Source organism: Ambystoma mexicanum, chromosome 9 (assembly GCF_040938575.1).
Source record: "Ambystoma mexicanum isolate Mex_15411 chromosome 9, UKY_AmexF1_1, whole genome shotgun sequence".
Lineage (NCBI taxonomy): Eukaryota > Metazoa > Chordata > Amphibia > Caudata > Ambystomatidae > Ambystoma > Ambystoma mexicanum.
Genome location: NC_090931.1, coordinates 633854090 through 633869990, shown reverse-complemented (window position 1 = coordinate 633869990; position 15901 = coordinate 633854090).

The following is a 15901-nucleotide window of genomic DNA, read 5'->3' as shown; positions in this document are numbered from 1 at the left end:
CCAGACCCTTATCGAAGAAAGATCACCCGACCCACATACAACAAACCAAGCGATCCTGAGGAGTATGAGGTCTCATGTTTGGTGGATTCCCGTTACTATCAAGGAGGGCTCCAATATTTGGTACATTGGAAGGGTTACACCCACGAGGAACGCACTTGGGAGCCCCACCATCATATACATGCTCCATTACTCATTCGGAGGTTCCATCGCCTCCATCCAGGAAAGCCGGGGGGTCCCCCGGTGAAGAGGAGGCATACTGTCATGCTTCCCCGATGGAAGTTATGGCATTCCTGGAGACTCCATTGAAAGTGCCTTCACGTTACACTACGTTCTCCTTTGAGCGGTCTAGTGTTTTTCAAGATGGCTGCCCTTTGTTTATACTGGAGGAATTGCTGGCGTTCGGATGCGTTGCACCTTCGGTCTTTTCACCGTCCTGCCAACGTTAGTAACTTTCACTCTCAGAGCTAACGCTCCATTGTTATCTTTTGGTGTCCAGTCAACTCGTCGAAAAAAAACTGGTCGACTGCAATTTGGTCGACGCAATTTGGTCGAAAACCAAATGGTCGAATTTTTTTTTTATTTATATATTTATTTTTCGGGTTTTCGTTTAGTTAAAAAAGGGGTTTTTAGAGAGAAAAAAAAAACATTTCGACCATTTGGTTTTCGACCAAATTGGTTCGACCATTTGTCTGGTCGACCAATTTTTTTCGACGAAATGTCTGGCAACCTATCTTTTCTGTCTTTCTCTCCGGCGATCGTCCCTTCGATCGTTGCCTACTGTTCTGCCCTCTCGCCTCTTCGAGCGTACTTACTCCTGTTTTCTTTTCTTTCTCCATTGCATCTCCAAGCTACTCCATCTCTCTCTCACACTCTCATCCTCCTCGTGTGGACTACGTACCTTGAACAAAGCCATTCTTGTGAAACATCCGTAAGGATCCAATACAGGGTTTTTTCAGCCAGGATGCTTTTTCCCTGTTGGAGGACGGTCTCCCGGGGAGCCCCGCGGTTGGGGGTTTACCTCCCGACAGCGTGGCTTCCAGCAGAGACCGACCTTATTTACACGATAAGAAGAAAACCAAGGAAATACGCAGACGAAGAAAGACAGCACCACAAGAAGACGACCTAGACGATAAAGGTTAGGAGGAAGGAAGGGAGGTTTATTGCAAATCTGACACCGCCCCAACGCCCCTCCCAACTGTTGCCCAGCTCCATCCCTAGATCTCAGGCACCCCCGCATGTAGCCCTTTTCTGGCAATAGCCTGTACTCACGGCTCTGCAGGGAGAAGTCACCCTAATGGCGGTCCTACTACTCTAACTCCCGGGGGTAGGTTGTCTCCATCTTGCCGCTCCGGTTTGCTTCAAATTTGACGCGCTTAGTGCTACCCAATTTACATTTGTATTTTATATTCTAGTCCAACAAGTCCAAATGTCCCATGTTACAATTTTCAATGTTATCTGTCCTCGCCCCGCCCTTGTTATCTATGCTACAGTCTTTTTCCGGGCCCCCCTTCCCCATCCTTTTATCATACATGGTGTGTCCCCATCACTTATCGTGATCCTCACGATCTTGCTCCTCGTCTTGTTCCGGAACAGCCCTCCATATCCAGCCATGCCAGCGCGTCCTCCGGGGTGTCAAAAAAATACGCCCTGCTTTTGTGCAGGACTTTGAGCTTTGCGGGATACAAAAGCATGTACTTGATTCCAGATGTGCTCAGTCTCCTCTTGATCGCCACATAGCTATAACGCTGTCTCTGCACCAACATAGTGTAATCAGGATATGCTGTGATGGTTGCAGATGCCCTTTCTATTGTTCCACCTTTGCGAAAATATTCCAAGATCTTCTACCTATCCTTGTAGTTCAAGATCTTTGTTATTATTGCCGAGGGGGGGTCGGGGTCATAGTTTCCTCATCAGGGCCCTATTCGCCCGTTCAACGGCAAATCCTTGTGAAAGCTTGGCAGCTCCTATTTCTTGCAATATCATATTCTCCACTTAGTCCGTGGGGTCTTGGCCTTCCTCCCCCCCTCCGGCAGGCCGACCACACGTATGTTACGTCTCGCTCTCCCTTCAGCCTCCTCCGCTCGGTTCTCCAGGTTGGCCACTTGTTGCTTCAGTATGTGGACTTCCTTCGCATTGCTTGTGCTGGTTTCTGTTTTGGTTTTCACCGCACTCTCTAGGCCGCTTGTCCTTTCCGCCAGCGCTCTCACATCTTGTCGCAACAGGTTGACCTCTAGACCCACCGCATTTATTTTGGTAGCGGTTCTTAGGTCCGCCATCGCTGTTCCCCAGGAGGCTTTCAACTCTGTGATGGCTGTTAGGATCAGATGATCCACTTTTGTCGGCGATACTTCTGCAGACGCGGCTGCCGCACCCTGTGCCGGGGTGGTAGGGGTCTGTTGCGTCTTGGCAAGTGTCCATTGTGGGCTGCTTGCTCTTGGTCTTGCCTCCTCTAACCGACATTGTGCAGCCCTCTAACCGACATTGTGCAGCCTTGCCTATATACTGGGGTCCCGCTTTTCTGTAGGGTGCGAGTCCCGCTGCCCCGTTCCTCCTTCTGCGTGGTTGCAGCCGGCTGTGGCGCTGCCTGGTCTTTTTGGTTCTTGTGTTTTGTCCCGTTCCGCTTTGTGGGGGGCTACGCCTCTCGTTCTCGAGGGTAGCCAGTGCCTTCTTACGATCGATTTCAGTCACGGACCACTCGTGCATGCCCCTATCATGCTGTGCGTGCTGGTTGCTACTGTGCCAGCTCCCAGGCCTTGAAGCTGCCCATCCACCTTTGGTTATGTCTGGCAGTTTGTATTCCAGGCCCTATGCACCTCTTTCCTATGGTGTTCGTGGGCCCACAGACTTCTGCCGCTGATTGGTTCCTTCTGGAAGCTTCCCATTTTCTTGCACTGCATCAGAAGTTGCACACCTCACATTAGCCACTGATATTGGGGCGTGCAGCCTAGCAATAAGTGACTCGCTATATAATTACCATGCGCAGGCCAGCGTCTTCATGTGTGGGCCCACTCATTCCGCAGCCCCGTCTCCTCTCGATGTGCTTCCCGGGGCCCATGCTATTATTCTGTTGCAGCTCACATGCGTCTTGAGCAGCGTATGAACTGTGCTGCGGCCCGTGCCTCACTCAAAGCTCCCGCAGGTCCCCCGTTCTGGGTGGTCGAGCCAATCTCCTCAGCTACTCGCCCCGTTTGCATGGGCTGCCCGCGCCCTCTTCTTCCTTCATCTCGCGGCTGGGCTGCTTCGATGCCAGGCATGCAGCGTAACAATATATCTCGCTGCTTCTATAATCCGCGTGCAGTTTTCTCAGCCGCAGTTGCCGTCCGCTTCTTATTCCACATGCTGTGCGCTCTCTGCCGGCCGTCGTCCGCCGTGGGTTTACTGGGCCCGCTTTAGCTTCCTTTGTTCCAACACGCCGGCCATTTTTTATTGAGTGCCGCTCCATGGCTACAAACTTTCAGTTGATCTTGCCAATCCTCCTGTAGCCATCAAGGACTCAGCTCTTCCTCAAACTTGCCCCACGCCTTTACACACCTGATAGTGTATTTCTGAGCACGATCATGCCTTTTTTTTTAGCTTATTTTCACGCAGGATCATGTCGGATCGTCAGGAGCAGCTCAGAAGACACGTCCTACTCCATGGCCCTCTAGCCACGCCCCCCCAGCGCCTCTTTAGTTATTTGTGTTGTGTTTTGGTTCCTCCAGGTGACTGCGGTCATTTCGGTTGGAGGCTTCTCGTCTTTCGCTAGGTGTCCTGCCTCTTAGTGGGGGTAGACAACCACTCCCACTGTCTGGGATTTCCGCTTCTGAGGCTGCAAGCAGGATTTGGACCTGGGTGCAATTCCTCTTCCTCCATGTGTAGGAGAGTCATTCCTTCCTCGCAAGTGGGGTTGCGCTGTTTGTTCTTCCAGGTGAACTGCAAGCCGAAGGGGTATGCCCATCTGTAGGCAATCCCCTTGTCTCTTAGTGCCTTTGTAACCAGCGCCAGTAGTCTTCTTTTATGTAAGGTGGACAGGGCCAGGTCCAGGAACAGGTGAACCTGGGCCCCATTGATAGTGACCGGTTGTAGGTTTCTTGCTGCACGGAGGCTTTCCTCCTTTAACGTGTAGGAGGTCATTGCCAGTAGAACGTCCCTGGATCTGGCCCCTGGATCTTTTTTGTTCGGGCTAACTCTGTGCACTCTGTCTATGAGTATGTCCTCCGGTTGGGCGCCCGGCAGGAGGCTGCTGAAGCATGTTTGCATTGTCTCTTTCAGATCCTTGTCCCCAATTGACTCGGCCAAGCCCTTCACTCGTATGTTGGATCTTCGGGATCTGTTTTCCAGATCCTCTGCCTTCCAGGTTGTGCGTTACCTTAGCAATCTGCTCCAGGAGTACACTCGTCTGTTTGGAATCTTCAGCTATTTCTGAGAGCCCTGCCTCTGTTGTGTATACTCCCTCTCCTAGGTCTGTGATGTCTCTTTTGACTTACTGCAGGGACGAGCGTAGTTCTTCCCTTATTTTCCCCAATTGGTCCTGCAGGGATTCCATCATACGGCTCTCCATTCCTTTGAGGCATTCCTGGAGATCCTCTTTATTTAGTGCCATCTTTGCGGGTGCCTCTGCAGGCTTCTGGGCGTAGTGTTCCTCAGATGCTGGTTCGTCCTGGGGTTCCCCCGCCCGATAGCGTCTCCAACAGTTTTCCAATTGCCCTTCACCTGCTTTCTGCGTGTTTTTGGCTCTTGACCGGGAATCTTTGGGCTTGGTTCTTGGCATCTGGGTCTTTTCCGGGGGCAGGAGGGGGGACCCTGGCGATGCAGGTGAGTGGGTTAGGACCCTTGTTGGGTTAGTGGATTCCGGCACTTTGATGGATACAGTCCAATTATTGTGGGGGCAGTGACTACGCCCCCCAGTGGGGTCAGCCTGGGTCAGGCTCTTAGTAACTACAGTTATGTACGTCGAGAGGTGCGTCACCGCATGGAGGCTCGAGTGTCCAGATCCCAGGGCATCCTAGTTTCACTGCTTGTGGATATGCGGTTCCCATTGGGCTCATGCCGCCCTGGTGGGGTTTGCAGCGCGGACTTGTTTTATTGGGGAATCTATTGTAGGGTGGGCCAATCGTGCTCGCCCTCAGTGCTCCCTCACAACAGTCGCTGTGTTATGGGGTAGCCAACAGTAGGCCTCGCGTTAGTCCCTTGTTCCCTGTCGTAGGCTTAGCCAGCTGGCCCAGTCGATATACGTGGCTCTTCAGGGGGGGTAGTCACGCTGTTGGTTCCCACTGTAAGCCCTCTACTGGTACTGGACTGCCTGATGTTGTCGCTTGCTACGGGGTGGGGGGCACTCTCTGCAGCCCGGGGCACCACTTTGGTTATGTGTGTCCACTTATGTGGGCAAGCGGGGGAGGGCACCAGTGGAGGACACGTCCACTCCCAGGACCCCGCTATGGGTGTCGGGCCGTTCTGGGGAATCAGAGTGCCGTTGTGCTCCAGCGAGCGTGACTGCCAGGAAGTTTTGAGGCGTCCCGCGGGGGACTCGCCAGAGCCTGCTCCTCCCTGCCGCACCCCGCTTTACCCCTGCTTACCGTGCAGGACTGCTTCGTTGGGCTCCTCCTCTGCCTGGTCCGCTGCGGGCTGCGCAGCACTGCTGTTGGTGGCCACTGGCTGCGTGGCTCCAGACGATGGGGTGTCACTCAATGGGGGGTCCATTATATGGGGGCAGCCCAGCCCAGCTCGATCGCCCAGCCCTGTGGGCAAGAGCAGGGGCCCATCACACACCGCGCATCCTCCACTTGTGTTGTCGGGACCCGCACTTTCTCACTTTCATTCTTCTCACCGCGGCTTGTGCTTTCCTGATTCTGCTGTATGAGCACTGCTGGGGATGCGTGACTTGTTGGCTGCCACCATGATAGCTTCTCCTATAGAGTCATCTAGGGCCCTGTAGTCCTCTTGTCTCTCAGTGACAGAGCGTGATATGATGGTCCCCCAGGTGGTATTGTGCAACTCTGTCCGGTGCTAGTTTGGGGCCAACTCGCTTTAGTTCGCATTGGGTGCTTAGCAGCAACTGCCATGCAGTGTGTCTTCCTTCCTAGCCCCACTCGCCCCACTGATCTTTTGTAGCCCGGGATCAGTTTGTTCCTGTAGCTTGGGTCAGGAGCGACAGACAGCACTACCCCCCACTTGGGTGCTCTGCGTGCGTGTTGTCATAAGGCGCCCTGTGCCCGGTGTTCCTTTCTTTCCCGAGCGGTTCAGGGCTGTTGCTGGCTGAGGCCTCAGATGATTGAGGGCCCCTCCATGCCATCTAGCAGTGGGTTTCAAGGGGCTTTTGTTGCAGAGCGGCTTCCTCGTAGTATAGATTGAGCCCTGCTTTCACTTTCTGGCGGGCAATCTCTCCGCCGACTTCAGGCGCGCACCCGTGCCGCTGGTCTCTGTCTGTATGCCAGTGGGGGCAGCTATGAGCCTGGACAGGTGTGGACAGCTTCTCCCTGTAGTATATACACCTGCGCCGGATTCCGCGTCGGTGTCCACCAGGGCGAGGAGTCCACGATGCGCACACTCGCTCCCCAGATCCACGGCCCAACGGGATCTGCCTCTTTCGATTAGCTTTGCTTCTTTCACGTAGGGCAGCAGCTCCGTTCTCTCCCGCGCAGGCTCCAGATGGCGGGGGACCACAGCGTTCCTTCGGCGTGCTTTACTCCGATGTCATTTCCCACCGTCAGGGACCCGTGGAATTCTGTTCTGCATGCAGTGCCTCTCCTGTGGCGAGAATTAGGAAGCGATGCCCGAGGATATGGGCGCTTAAGCGGTTGAAACAGCTTTTTTCCACTGCTTTCGATTTTCGGCCCGGACAGAGGATGAGGAGACACGTCTCCACTAGGCTGCGGCCATCTTGGAATCAGGGCCGGATTTCTTATGGTTGTCTACAGAGGCGAATTTTAGTGAACCATGTTACGTTATTGGTTTGGGTTCTGTGAAGAGCAGTCTCCATGGGACTAGGAGCAGGTTTGTAAGTTGAAATGTGAAAGTGTAGCATCTGTGTGGGGCTTTGCAAATGGGGCACATAGTGTTTATTAAGGAGGGTTAGGATGGTCTTTGTAGAGGAGAATTATAACTACCTCCAACAAAGGGGAATGTGGCTTTGTAGGGGTGGTTTTGGGTGGTGGTAGGGTGTAGAGGTCGGATTTTAAGAAGGGTAGCTGGATAGAGCTTTGTAGTAGAGGGGTCTACTCAACCCTTTGTCAGGGATGTTATGGAGGTGCAATGTAAGGGTGCAGAATTGGATCTTGTCATTGCTTTTCGATGGTGCCTTGCAGGGAATATATCAGGAGTGTACTTTGTTAGAGGTGATTTCGATGGAGCTTATAGAGAACGCATCACTTTTGGATCTTTGCAGAACAGTTTCAGATGGTGCTTTGTAGAGAGGGCACCTGTATCAGACCTTGTCATAGTGCTTTTAGATGGGGATTTCCAGAGTGGAGGCAGGATTGGACGTTTATATAGGTGTTCTGGGTGGGGGTTTGCAGAAGACACCAGGATTGGACCTTTTCAGAGCTTTATTGTGTGGGGCTTTGTCAATCCTAAGGATAGAACTTTGACGGATAGGTTTTGTATGGGGTTTTAACCATGGGACAGGTTTGGACCTTGATAGAAGGGTTTTGGATGGCACTTTGGAGAAGGGTAATGAGACTTGAAAAGCAAATGGCTTGGGCTGTTTACAGTCAAGGAGCTGGACGTGCTTTGTCAAGTGGGTTTGGATTTAGGTTTGTAAAAAGGTTATGGATGGCCAAGCGGCGGATGGAGCAGATGTGGCTGCTGTGAGCTCCCGAGACTTGTGGCCTGCAAACCCGTCTTTCTGGGTGTAAGAGCCTCTTCCTTTGGGTTATAATGGAGGGGAATGGTGACTGAACGACCCCCAGGACCCACCTGCTATGAGGCAACCATATGCACAATCCTCCGAAATTGAGCCGAGTGGGCCGCCAAGATGGTGCCTTTAAACAAAAAGACTATGGGCCTCATTACACGGTAGGCGGTAAGGGATTACCGGCACCGGTGCCGGTAATCCCTTACCGCCCTACTATGAGGTCCCTCAGCGGATACCGTCCTTAGCGTGTGGTCAGACCACGCGGTAAGGACGGGACCCTCTGAGGGACTTCAGAGCTAATAACGGTACAGCTAATGACGGCACCGTTATTCGCTCCTTCCCCATTCCCGTTGAGCCCTATGGGGGCTCGAATGGGAATGGGGAATGGTAATTGGCATGGGGACTTACCGGGTCCTCATGGGTCTGAATGACCCGGTAAGTCCCCATACCGCCTACCCGGACCCAGAAGGCGGTACGGGGTAGCCATTGCGCTAACTGCGCCATGGTTACCTCCTACTGTGTAATGAGGCCCTATGAGCATATGTCTGCTTACGTTAGTATTCGTGATACAGGAAAGTGGCGCTACTCCATTGTAGGTAAAAGATTCAATTACCCAAAAATTCAATTGTCGTAAAAAATATACAATTTATTAGTATGCTTAATACAGTTTCAAAACACTTGAGCATAAAACCTAAGCAAGTCATACAATAGCGTTTAAAGTGACATGTGCTTCTAAACACCACCTAAATCATTCATAATTAATCAAACAGCACATTCTAAAGTTGTCAATACAAAATCAATGGACAACACATCAACAAAACAAATGATGAAGGACTAACACAGAAAAAAAAATCAGATACGAAAAACGAGTTGTGCTAAATATTATGACTTGATCTACACGATCTCTCATACACAATTCAAAGAATTACATACACTGCTTTGAAATAGGTGTAATAAATAACCCAACATGTTTCTTTCCTCTAAAAATGTCAAGAATTAACGGGAAATTCTTCTGGGGCGAAAAAAAAGCCTTCTTTCTTAGGTTAGTTTAGTTTATTTGTATTGCACACCCCACCCAAGGGTATCTGGGCGCTTAAACCTAGGTACATGTTATGTAACAGTCACAGTTACAGACAAAAAGCAAAGTAATGTACACGGATAAAACAATTTTGGCAGGTGTGGCAGGTTACAGACCACCTATCAGCCGTAAGCAGCATATTTCAAGGAGTAATAATCAGACAGCCATATTTACAAAGAACAGAACCTTTTTACAATAAAAAAAAATATATATTTTTTACAAGGACACAGGCGGTTATCAAAAAATATAACACTTGGGTATACTGAACAACAGATTATCTACATGTGCAAACTCCATGCCTAGAGAATGGTTGGGGCCTTAAACAGAGTATCCACCACAACCCTATAATCAAATGTATACAGTGGTCTCCATCTCTCTAGCTAGTCTGGATTTCTTGGCTGTCAAGATGGCACCTTGCTGAGGTGATGCTGAGGAAATGGCACAAGCTCCCCAGCCAGTGACCGGGCCGGCGGGGGTCCCACAGCGTGAGTAGCTGATCCGGTAAGCCCAGTGGCCTCCTATCTGCAGCGTGGTTGAGCTGCACGGCTCCCCAGGTAAAGTTTGCTGGCTGACAGAGAGCAGGCGCACAAGTTGGGCAGAGGGAAGCAGGTTGCTCTTATAGAGCAGTGGCTCCAGGTATCCTGGGAGGCCGGGGTGATACCTGGCCCCCCGTAGCAACACGCGGTTCCATACTGGCCTGCAAGGACCGAAGAGTGACTCCCAGCTCCTCCCATAGGGAGTGAGAGACCTTGGAGAGAGAGGGACAGTGAAAACCAGGTGTGGGAGAAGCCGAGCTGTGGTGAATGCAGATGCCTAGCCCCCGCCGTCCTGTTCCTTTTTGAAGGGATGATCTCTTAAACGTGATACCACACACAAGCACCAACTCTTCTACAGCTCCGGTTCCTGGTGGTGGGCTGCTGACGGTCTGGCAGTGGTTAGCATAATCGCACAAAGGGCCCAGAGAGCCAGTGGCACTGAGATCCCTCATCTACAAGCATCATCGAGCCCCATAGGATGAACATGGTTTGTACTGCTGCTCACTGATTATAGTGGGGTCAGAGTGAGAGAGACTGGGCAGTGACCGGATTAAGAAGAAGCTTGTGGAGGCCCCCAGCCTTAGTCACAGAGGGAGTCCTTAGAATTAGGGCTGGCCGGTGAGAAGAGTGACTTATTGTGGGTGCCAGTGGGGCACCAATACAACAAAGCTTGGCCATATTGTACAGGGAAACGATGGCAACTGGTGGTGGCAAGGCAAGAGCGCCAACCTCTGGCAACATTAAACAAATACTGGCAGCTCAGGAGGGGGCGCCAAGAAACCCCAGCAGGTCAGCGCCCCGCTACGAAGGAAGATCTACAGGCAATGCTGGCAGAGCTTGAACAAGCCCTCACGCAAGAAATTCAGGGGCGAATTGACAAGCTTGCAGGAAAGGTTGAGGCCTAGAAACTGGGGCCGCTGGGGTAAAATCCCGACTGGTGGAGCTCGAGGATTTGCTGGCAGAGCAGGCCCACGAGCAAGCGGTGCAAGCGGTGATGTAGGAGCAAATGTAAACCCTACAGCAGCGACTTGAGGCAGTGGCAGTTAGACAAGAGGATGCAGAGAATCATTCAAGGCGGAATAATATCAGGATACAAGGTATTCCCAAGCAAGTGCGGGATCCTGAGCTGCCTGCCTATGTTGAAAGCCTGCTTCATGCCATACTGAAGCACCCTGAAGCTGACAAGCTGGTCCTGCAATGAACTCACATGATCTACACTGCATTTCAGATCAAAAACACCTTATGCCCCGATGTGCTCACGAGAGTTAATTTTTTTTGTCAGAAAGAGAGGGTGATGAGAGAAGCGCAGAAGCAAGAGGTAATCCACTTTAGAGGCACGTATCTGAAGCTGTTCCAGGACTTCTCTCAGGCCACGCTGTTCAGGTGTAAAAAATGGAATGTGGTGATGGCCTGAGAGAAGTCCTGGAACAGCTTCAGATACGTGCCTCTAAAGTGGATTACGCGAGAGAGATATCACATACAGACAGGGTTTCCCTTGTAAGTTACTCTTCGAGGTAAAAGGAGCAAAATATGTGGTGACGAAGGAAGAAGACTCAGCTGCCCTGTTGGAGGGGGATGAAGGCAAGACAGAGGGTCACAAAGATCATATGGCCTCATCTCAGACCCAGGGGAGGAAAAGACCCTGGCTTTGAGGGCCTCCTGGTAAGGGCAAAAATAGACTGAACAGACGGGACGAGCATCTGAACAGCGTGACCTGATGCCAGTGTTTTATCCTCTGGATAGAAGTTTGTTTCAAACTGCCCTCTGGGGGTGGGTGGTGAGAGGAGTGGGATGAAAACTAGTGCTGGGTGGTTTTGGGGGTAGAGGGGGTTCAAAATTAAGCTTCTTGAGTGTGGACCTCGGGTTAAATGACACGTGTTTCGGGAAAATGTTATTGTTATAGCTGGGTAGGGAGTCGTGGGGACAGGGAAGAAGTGGCATATGGTGGGGGAGAGGGGTGGATGGTCCCTGGGTGAGCGGGAAATGCCTCCATTGGGGATCATTCTACAACCTGGTTTTGAAAGCCCCATAGAGGGTTGTTCAATTTTGTTGTGGTAGTTGTTCATTTGACAAGTCAAAGTTTGATATGCGCCAGTGTGCAGGGGAAGCAGAATGGGGGGGCGAGTTGACAGGGTTGGTTCGCCGAAGGTCCCAATGGTATCAGTGCCAGAGTTAATTTGGACCAACTTGATAAGGTAATGCCAACATTGTGGGTGGGTACATGGAATGTCCAGGGCCTTAATTCACCCATGAAGCGGTAAACAATCCTGGCATGCCTGGGAACTCTGTGGTGGCATGTGATGATCCTGCAAGCGACTCACTTCCCCAAAATGAGAAGAGACTTAAATGTAAGAGGTTCCCGTGAGGGTATTTCATTAGAGCAAAGGTTTAAAGGAAGGGGTGGGCATTCTGCTTGGAAGAGGTATACCATTTAAAGTGAGAGCATTCAAGGCGGATCCTGAGGGGAGATACTTAGCAATACAGGTCTCATTAAAGAGATTAAAGAGGATCCTGATGACAGTAATGGGAATCTACAGGCCAAATGACAACCAGGACCGATTAATCCGGGACCTTATCCCAATTATCTTGGGGTTTAAAGAGGGGGCGCTGATTATAGCTGGGGATTTCAACTGTGTGGACAACCCACATATTGACAAGACATCCCCAGCCTCCCAGGCAGATCTTCAAAACTTAAGGGCTATCATGAGCATGTTACGGGAACTAGATCTGATAGAAACCCTGCGTTTTTACCATCAGGAGGAGCGGGACTTCACGTTTTTCTCATCAGTATATAAGTCTTTCTCGAGAACAGATATGATTCTGACTCCTACGACCCTTACAAGTTGTACAAAGGCTGTGGAATTAGAGTCCACACAGCACACGGATCACGCCCCAGTCACACTAGCCCTACAGGAACTCATTGCAACCCCTTCAGATCGTGCCCCTTGGCAGTTAAACAAGGCAGACCTGAGAGACCCGATGATAAGAAGAGAAATAGGGGAGACGAATGACAACTACTTTAGGGAGAATGACACAGGGGAGCTGGACATGGGCCTAATATGGGATGCGGGAAAGGCAGTGTTTTGCTAGATTCCTCATATTAACCAGAAAGTATCTGGGTCTTCAGCAGACAAGCATGGCCCCTTCCTATGTTACTGTTAACAGGTCTCTGTAAAGATGTTAGAAACTGCATTAGTAAAGAATCTGAAAGCACCACAGTTGGAATTGGAGTCTGCAATGTCAAAGCTGTGGTCAAGGTCTTGGCTGAAGGTGCTTGAAGTCCATCAGAATATTAATGGGAGATCTAGAAGGAGCTTAAGTGGAGCTGCACATCCTATGACAGGAACTCTAAAGAGGTCTGCCAAAGCGGCTGTTGCATTGGTGCTACATGTATCAGCGTTCACCTTTTCTGATGGTGCGCAAACTGTTGTGGCAGCCTTGTCCCTGAGCATTGGTTAACACTTGCAGTCCACTCTGTGCAGGAAAGGAAGTTTGAGGATATGGTACTGTGGCGGGTCAGAAGGATAGACATGCGATTCTTCCATTTCAACGATTTTATTTGAAGAATTAAAATAAATAAACTCTTGACTATCCCTAAGTTATAGGTCTTCCCTACCTAACAGAAACTAACTAGGGTGTGTGTGTGTGTCAGTCTTTGTCGAGTCCAAATGGAAGAACTGTCCTCTGTGCAAATCTAGTATTTGATCTTCTGTTAGTTTTTGGCAACCACCTTCAATAGTTCATACAGTTCAGAAATAGGTTTCTTAAGCTTTTCTGATTTGACTGACACATTGCTTTTCCCTTCTGATGCTCCTTCTCTCTTTATCTTGGGTTTCTTTAGGTATTGCTATTTCTTGTCTTAATATCCACTCTCTTTCCTGGCTTGGGCAGTTAAACTTTTCAACACGTTTCCTATTTGTTTCTCACTCTTCTCTATTACTGGAATGAACATGGCAGTTCCATTAGTTATTCTCACGTGTATTCTCCTCTTCACTCTTACTGGGACGATTATGATGGGACCAGTCATTATTATCACCCGATTTTCACTCTTCAGTATTACTGGAAAAAGTATGATTGTGGCAGTAACTATTCACACTTCAACGCCAATCTTCAGCGTTACTGGGACGAGTAGGATTGTGCCAGTACGAATCAGAGTATAATTCATATACTCTTTAGCTCACCTATCCCACACTGGTCTCCCACTCCCCCAGTTATTCCTCGTGGTTAGCGTTACCGGGCCGTTCGCAGGACAGGAAATTCTTCTCACTCCGTCAGGTTGGCTTTGCTCTTCTCCTTCTTGCTCTCTACCTCAGCATCCACTCTCTGATGTGGGAGAGTCTGTGGTCTCTGTGCTGTTGCTGGATTGGACCGTCCACTGCATTGCAGTCACGCCACAACTCACTCTTGGGCTTCTTCTTCTCTGGGTTTCTCTTTCCACAGTTTCCTGGGTATCGGCTGTTCTTGCATCCCGTTTCCACACCAGCTGTCTCTCCAGTGTGCACGCAGCACTTCTCGGCTTCTCACAGCTTCCGCAGCAGCCTGGTTTCAAAACTCCCGGGTTTACTCTCTCTGTTATGACTCCCTCTCTTTTTATGACGGGCAGCTGGGCCTTCCCCAGCGTTGTGGTATAGTCCTTCCTCACTTTCCATTGAGCGTTCTGCATCGCTCAATCCCTCTTCTCAGTATTACCAGTATCAGATACTTGAGTGTTCTGTATTACTCGATCACTCTTCTTCTCGTATTAGTAATACCAGTTTCTTTAACTTGGACCACTGGCGTTATCTAACAATAGCAATCAGTAGTGTGTTCTTCAGGGTATCTTTGTTGTAGAGCTGTAACAAGTTGATTGTGAGGGAATGCTTGCCTGTATCCCTGGGCAAGGTATTGTGTAGCGGGCTCACCTACCTAGCCTCACAAGGAACGGCTCCCCCTGGCGAAGAGAAGTGACTGAATACCTCGATTCGTCACAGTACACTGCTTCAGCTGTAGTTTATCTAGAAGAGGAACTTTGTAGAAAGAGGCAAACATATTCAGCACCAACAGGGGGGAAAGAATCACCAGATACGTTTATAGACAGACTTCCAATGATTGTTGAAGGATTACTTGGCTTGAGATTTCTTTGATCAGAACACCACTGCTCCACATCTAAATCCATCTTCGCATAAAAGTGCCACATAGGGAGAAAACAAAACGGGGAAGCTCCTTCCCAGAGTCCAGAAGGTAGAAGCACAATCATGAGGGGTGACTAAATGGACAGTTCCTCAAGCACTATTCCTGAACCAGGCCTGGCCCCAACACTACGCACTTGTGAGAGTCCAACAGAGAGAATGGCTGCTAGCTTTGCATGCTCTCAAGGAAAGCGTATACAAAGGTCTGATAGTAGATGAAGACATGTTTAAATAATAGGAAACCCCAGGTGGCTCAGATCCTTGGGATCTGATGGCAAGTGGAAAAGAGGAACTAACGTATGCGCTGGAAGAGCTGTGTGCTTCCACTGGTAGTGAGCACATTGCCTGGCTGAGGAATACATCACAAGTATTAAAGGTGCCCCCATAGGGCAGATTAAAAGCTTTCAAATCCGTTCTTGTGTTTGGGATTTTTCAAAAGATGAGGAATCAGTCTACAGGAGGAAATTTCCAATTAAGACACATTTGGCAGATTTCCACTCCAGAGTGGGCCCTAATCCAAAAGCTTGTTCCCTCAGCACCCTGCCTTATATGTGAATGCATTTCAAAATACCAGAGTGTCCCCTCCAAATACATAACAAAAACACAAACGCAGGTAAAATTCTCGCTGCATCATTTATTTGTGTACTATATGGCTCATTGGGTGCACACAGACCACACTAGTGCTTGAACAATACACAAACAGCAGTCACTTGTTCCCCTAACATTGCCTGTTGGTTTGATCCTTCATTAAGACACCATGGTAAACAGCTGGAGAATGTACCACTGTGCTTCCGTGCTTCAACAGAGAGCGGGAAGGAAGCACATCACTGCTAAATCTTCAGAGTCCAAGTGAAACAACCACACATAATGTGAGCAATCTGTACGCATTTGCTAATCGCAGGCCACTACTTTACCTTCACATTTTAATATAGACCTTAAACTCCTGGCAAACTAAACACTCTAATCACAGATGCTACTATTTCCCAACTGTTAATTACCCAATTCCATGGTGCCCATTTTTATCCATCTCGAATAGATGAAAGGTTCCTGCTGGGCCTTGGAATTGCAAGATACACAGGGATATATGTAGTGGTTGTTAAATGTACTGAGCACTCTTATTTTGGTGGCGATGATCTGCAAACCCTGCAAAACACTGGACAAACAGCCATAACCATGATCAATTTTGTTTAAAAAATACAAACAGTTTTGGAGACTAGAAAAAAAGGAAATGGTTAATAGAGCCTCTTAAAATCAATTCAGTTGTGGTAATGATGTATGGGTACATGTG